Source organism: Bubalus bubalis, chromosome 3 (genome assembly GCF_019923935.1).
Source record: "Bubalus bubalis isolate 160015118507 breed Murrah chromosome 3, NDDB_SH_1, whole genome shotgun sequence".
NCBI lineage: Eukaryota > Metazoa > Chordata > Mammalia > Artiodactyla > Bovidae > Bubalus > Bubalus bubalis.
The window spans coordinates 36,412,345-36,419,226 of NC_059159.1; the positions used below are offsets into that span (position 1 = coordinate 36,412,345).

The following is a 6,882-nucleotide window of genomic DNA, read 5'->3' on the forward strand; positions in this document are numbered from 1 at the left end:
GGAAAGACAGAGCAGCCCATCTGGCTGCCCAGGATAACCAGGCAGAAAGGAGGTTCAACCAGTTAACCAACACTGGCACTCACACTCTGTCACCAAGGAGAAAGAGGGTCCTGAGATGCTGGGTTAGCCACATGCCCTAAAGAGAAGCAAACACATCCCTCCTCTTCCAGGAAATGAATGCACTAGACGCCCTCTTAACCATAACAAGATATTAGTAATGCATACATAAGTCAATTTATCATAATGACAAACTCAGGAGTTCCAGACTGGCCAAGTGAAACTAAAGGAATCCATCATTTCAGAGGAGAAAGAGATTGCGGAAATTAAAAAGTTATGTAGAAAATGAAATTTTGAGGTAACAGGAGAAGTTTTACTGGAGCAAAGAGAGCTCCTTGGGAGAAACATGCTTCAGAGGCCCAAGCATGAATCAACCTGCTGAGAAGCCTGAGATTCTGTAGCCTCAGTGCATTTGAGGATCTGCGACAATATTCTTCGGAGGGAATGAGGGAATCTGGCAAAATTTCGTTAACACCAAGAAAATATCTGAAGTATTTTAACAACCTTAAGAAAGTATCTTATTCCTAGAAAAAAACAAGAACAAAGAAAACCAATAAAGTAATTAAATCCATGATATTGGAGTTCAAAAATAGATATAATGACAATCTTTTAATCATTGCCTTTGTGATTCTTTTCTGTACTATTTAAAGTGTGTTCAAAAGAATCATCATATTAAATTTGTAATTGCAGTTTAGATTCTTTTTAAGGAAATTTAATCAACTCTGCAATCAATGTTTAAATATTAAAATGTGAATGGGATGGGGTGGCAGATGGGAGGGAGGTTCAAAAGGGAGTGGATATATGTATACCTATGACTGATTCATGTTGAGGTTTGACAGAAAACAACAAAATTCTGTAAAGCAATTATCCTTCAATAAAAAAATAAAAAAATTAAATGTATTTTTCAAAGTTCTGTTTATAGATATATGTTTAGTAAGTCAGGCATTAAGCAAAATACAGATATTTGTGGGGTGTCCTCTTCAAGGACAAAAGTTTTCCTCAAACTTTAAAAACTCTGTCAACAATGAGCATAATATGTGTTCACAATAAGCATAGAAAAATAGCTGAAAGAGTGGATATGAAAATATTAGCAAGGATTATTTCTATGGAATGGGAAAAGGTGGAGAAGAGACTTTCATTTTTTACATACTTTAGAATTTTTCAAATGTTTAGAGAAGCATGAGTTATTTTCATAATCTCAAAAATTTAATCTTGAATAAGATTTAAGGCTATGAGAGAAATGCTATCATAAAAGCAGTAACTATAATCAAGTGTGGCTATAAGGGAAGCCCCAAAACTGAAGTTCAAGTTTTCTTTTCTAAATGAAATTCAGAAATATAGTGGATAAAAGTCATTACCTGTAGCAATAGCACGAACATACTACTTTTCTTGCAGATTAAAAGTGTGATTGAGGGACTTCCCTGGTGGTCCAGTGGTTTGGACTCTGAACTTCAACTGCAGAGATGGTGAGAACTAAGATCCCACATGCAGCACAGCGCAGCTAAAAAGAATAAAGCAAACCCAGGACATTTTCCCTACTTTTGGTTTTTTGTTTTGTTTTTCTTTTTAGAATTTTAAAAATGAACTCTTAGTTGCTGCATGTGGAATCTAATGGCCTGATCAATTGGAATCTAATTGCCTGATGTCTTAACCACTGGACCACCAGAGAGATCCTTCCCTCCCCCTTTGAATAGGAATGACTAGGTTCAGTTCAGTTCAGTTCAGTTGCTCAGTCGTGTCCAACTCTTTGCAACCCCATGAATTGCAGCACGCCAGTCCTCCCTGTCCATCACCAGCTCCCGGAGTTCACCCAAACTCATGTCCATCGAGTCAGTGATGCCATCCAGCCATCTCATCCTCTGTCGTCCCCTTCTCCTCCTGCCCACAATCCCTCCCAGCATCAGAGTCTTTTCTAATGAGTCAGCTCTTCACATGAGGTGGCCAAAGTACTGGAGTTTCAGCTTTAGCATCAGTTCTTCCCAAGAACACCCAGGACTCATCTCCTTTAGAATGGACTGGTTGGATCTCCTTGCAGTCCAAGGGACTCTCAAGAGTCTTCTCCAACACCACAGTTCAAAAGCATCAATTCTTCAGCGCTCAGCCTTCTTCACAGTCCAACTCTCACATCCATACATGACCACAGGAAAAACCATAGCCTTGACTAGACGGACCTTTGTTGGCAAAGTAATGTCTCTGCTTTTGAATATGCTATCTAGGTTGGTCATAACTTTCCTTCTAAGGAGTAAGCGTCTTTTAATTTCATGGCTGCAGTCACCATCTGCAGTGATTTGGGAGCCTAAAAAATAAAGTCTGACACTGTTTCCACTGTTTCCCCATCTATTTCCCATGAAGTGATGGGACCAGATGCCATGATCTTTGTTTTCTGAATGTTGAGCTTTAAGCCAACTTTTTTCACTCTCCTCTTTCACTTTCTTTTTTTTTCTTACCATATATATTTTATTGAAGTATAGTTGACTTGCCGTCTTTCAAGTGCACAGCAAGGTGATTCAGTTATACATATGTAAAAGTGAAAGTCTCTCAGTCATGTCTGACTCTTTGCGACCCAATGGACTGTACAGTCCCTGGAATTCTCCAGGCTAGAATACTGGAGTGGGTACCCTTTCCCTTCTGCAGGAGATCTTCCCAACCCAGGGATTGAACCCAGGTCTCTGGCATCGCAGGCAGATTCTTTACCAGCTGAGCTATCAGGGAAATCCATGAGTGAGTGAAGTCGCTCAGTCGTGTCCGACTCTTTGTGACCCCATGAACTGTAGCCTACCAGGCTCCTCCATCCATGGGATTTTCCAGGCAAGAATACTGGAGTGGGTTGCCATTTCCTTCTCCATCCTCTTTCACTTTCATCAAGAGGCTTTTGAGTTCCTCTTCACTTTCTGCCATAAGGGTGGTGTCATCTGCATATCTGAGGTTACTGATATTTCTCCCAGCAATCTTGATTCCAGCTTGTGCTTCTTCCAGCCCAGCGTTTCTCATGATGTACTCTGCATATGACTTGGTTACCCTATGCCTTTTCCACCCTCATATAGGGGATGGGGAGGTGGGGAGGCAGTTGACTTCCTCTTTAGTTCACAGATCTTCAGAAGGAGAGGAATTTCACTGGAGAAACAATGCTTAAGGATATATACTTGAGAACCCTCATCCATGCCTGAACCTGATTTAGATGATGGAATTCTGGAATTCAGGACTTCCCTGATAGCTCAGTTGGTAAAGAATCTGTGTGCAATGCAGTAAGACCCCGGTTCAATTCCTGGGGTGGGAAGATCCCCTGGAGAAGGGATAGGCTACCCACTCCAGGATTCTTGAGCTTCCTTGTGGCTCAGCTGGTAACCGATCCGCCCACAATGTGGGAGACCTGGGTTCAATCCCTGGGTTAGGAAAATCCCCTGGAGAAAGGAAACGGTACCTGCTCCAGTATTCTGGCCTGAAGAATTCCATGGACTGTATAGTCCATGGGGTTGCAGAGTTGGACACAACCAAGTGACTTTCACATCATTGGACTTCAGGCTGATACAATAATGAGATTAGATTTTGGGGTGCCTTGAGAGGGGATGGGTGTATTTGGCATGTGGGAAGAATATAAATTATCAGGGGGCAGAGGGCATACAGTGGTAGCCAGGTTCCAGAGCAGCCCCCAGGGACCCATACCTCATGGTATTCGTGCCTTTGCATAGTCTCCTCCCAAATTGTATCAGAGTTAGTCTTTGTAACCAATAGAGTGTGGTGGAAGTGATGGCATATGACTTCTGAAGCTAGGTCCTAAAAGATGTCTTCTGCATGTCCTGCATTGCAGATGGATTCTTTACCAGTTGAGCTACCCGGGAAGCCCCTTACTCAGCTATTTCTCCCTTATTAGTACCAGTTACCAACCTTGCTTATCCCTTTGGTTGCAGAATGAAACTCCAAGTGTTGAAAAAGAGAAGACTGAACCAAGTCCATGGAAGTGCTATTAGAAAACTGATCAATCAGCGAAGCGTTAACAAATAACATGGATGTAGTAAGAAGGATGGGCTTCTCTGATGGCTCAGACGGTAAAGAATCTGCCTGCAATGAGGGAGACCTGGGTTCAGTCCCTGTGTTGGGAAGATCCCCTGGAGAAGGAAATAGCAACCCGATCTAGTATTCTTGCCTGGAGAATTCCATGGACAGAGGAGCCTGGTGAGCTATTGTCCATGGGGTCTCAGATTTGGACACAACTGAACAACTAATACACATACACAGTAAGAAGGGTCACCCACCTGAGATAATTCAGACAGGGGCTAAGCAGGGTTTTAGGGCAAACAGTCAACAGGTGACACATTGGCCACAATCAAAGGGACAGGCATGGCTTGTCTTTTCCCGCAGCCATTATCTATGCACGGGAGTCTTTTCCAATCCCAGGCTTTGTGGCTCAGAAATCCAAAACTAAGGCTCAAGTAGAGTAGGGCCAGCTGAAATTGTGGAAGAAAGTATCAGGACCTTAACCTATGTTTCCATTGTATTTTACAAGTATTACATCAAAGTGGAACCCAGCTATGTAACTTAACTGATTATAAATATTGCTCCTAACAGTCATGGGAGAAAGGTAGGAGGGGACAGAAGGCCAAAGAGATTACTGAGTATTTTGTGCTGCGTGATGTGGTTCCTCCAGTAAACCTTCTGGACCTTCCATAAATGTTCTGAAATACTTGATGTGATGTGATCTGATGTGAACCGAATTTTGCATCTAAGTTTGTTCAGGAGCCATCCCCATGTTGGGAGTTGGGGTCAGAGGCCAGAGTTATACTGAGACGAAACTGAGTCTTCTGTGGAAGACATCCACAGAAATTTAGGGAAACTTTTGGAATTCTCTAGGCCTTGAAAATTTGAGGTATAAGGAGATTTCCTCTAGAATGTAAGGAATAGGGGTGTTCCTAATTGATCATCATGCTACATTTTGAGGACCTATCCAGGATAGTTTGAACTAAGGTGGTGTAAACACACACACACAACAAAATGAACTAAGGTGCTGTATGTAACCAGCTACACGTTGATCCTGAGCGAAGAGTACACCCTCCCCACTACTGCCAACTCTTAGATGGTTGATGCCAGGATACTGATGCTAATTCCACAGAACCCTCTATGGTCCCAGGGAATCAATTTCAAAGATAAAGGGAAGTTGTGTTAATTACTTTAAAATCACCCATATAGTTTTCAGAGAATGAATGTACAATCTCGAATTAGATGTTTCAACAGGAAGCTTTATGTGAACTTAGAGCCACTGGGGCCGAAGAAATGCCTGGTGAAATAATTAGTGGCAGAAGACCTCAACGTCTGGCGTTCACCTCTGTAGACATCCCATTCCTTAGGAGGGTGGGTTTTTTCCAGGAAACTTACGATATGCTTGAAATTATCATCCTCTACTCTGTTTCTTTGCTGAAACAGGGTTCCATTATCCACTTGAAGAACATTGGGTTGTTTATATTCTGGGTGATTTAAAATAAGACTACTATAAAGGTTTGCACACGGGAACTCATTTCCTTATGGATAAATACCTAGGAGTGAGATTGCTGGATCATATGGTAAGTGTGTGTTTAACTTTATAAGAACCCCCCCCCCAACAGTTACAAATAATGGTTATCATTTTGCATTGCCACCAATGAGGAAATAAACAAAGATTGCCCAAATGAGAACAAACAGGCTGTTTACTCAGAGCTTACTATATAGCAGGGGAACCAGCCGTTATCACTCGAGTTTGGCAAGCAGGGTAGTTCAAAAGCTTTACGGTAGGAAAAAAAGGGAAGATTTCAGGTATTTCCTGACTGGAAGCTGTTAGCATGGAAAGACTGTAGGCGAGTTGAATAGAAGCGGGGCATCCTATGTGATTGGTTAAGGGAGCAAGTATGTCTTTCTCTGGTTCATCTGAAATTGGAAACAGGGGCAAAATGGGGAAGCTGGCAGTTACTGACCAAGTCTTGACCGTTTGGGTCCAATTGCTACAGAGGTTGTGGTTTGATTTCTCTGGCTGGTTGCTTCAGAGGTTGTAGGTCATGGCTCTGTTTCTTTATACAATTCTGGTCATTGCCTTTATGTTGATTCAGTCTCTCACTTGAAGAAGGTAATGGCACCCCACTCCAGTACTGTTGCCTGAAAAAATCCCATTGATGGAGGAGCCTGGTGGGCCACAGTCCATGGGGTCGCAAAAAGTCGGACACGACTTAACTTTCACTTTCATGCATTGGAGAAGGAAATGGGAACCCACTCAGTGTTCTTGCCTGGAGAATCCCAGGGACAGGGGAGCCTGGTGGGCTGGTGGGCTGTCGTCTATGGGGTTGCACACAGTTGGACACGACTGAAGCGACTTAGCAGGAGCAGCAGCAGCAGCAGTCTCTTACAAGCAGTTCCAGTTTCTGATTCTTTTTTTTTTTTTTTTTTTTTGAGGAGGGTTCCAGTTGCGTTACATCCTTGCCAGTACAGCTGGCAGAGATGGGGTGACTGGTGGTGGGGAGTGTTGGCCATCCTGGTAGGTATATAGAAGTATACCATCATGGTTTTAGTTTACACTTTGCTGATTTAACTTATATGCAGAGTGCATCATGAGAAATGCTGGGCTGGAAGAAGCACAAGCTGGAATCAAGATTGCCAGGAGAAATATCAATAACCTCAGATATGCAGATGACACCACCCTTATGGCAGAAAGTGAAGAGGAACTAAAAAGCCTCTTGATGAAAGTCAAAGAGGAGAGTGAAAAAGTTGGCTTAAAGCTCAACATTCAGAAAACAAAGATCATGGCATCTGGTCCCATCACTTCATGGGAAATAGATGGGGAAACAGTAGAAACAGTGTCAGACT

The 6,882-nt window shown here is 42.6% G+C and overlaps 1 long non-coding RNA gene across 5 annotated transcripts in view; it reads left to right on the plus strand.

Moving 5' to 3' along the window:
• The window catches only part of LOC102398273, a 111,962-nt gene extending 105,285 nt beyond the window's left edge, over positions 1-6,677 (plus strand). For 2 of the 5 annotated variants that reach the window (XR_006549597.2, XR_006549601.2), the window contains one exon: positions 3,966-6,258. This is a non-coding gene — a long non-coding RNA (uncharacterized LOC102398273). Of the gene's footprint in view, positions 1-3,965; positions 6,259-6,618 lie in introns of those variants that run through there. The other 3 variants (XR_006549599.2, XR_006549598.2, XR_006549600.2) reach the window with 3 other exon arrangements.
• The last annotated feature ends 205 nt before the right edge of the window (positions 6,678-6,882 follow it).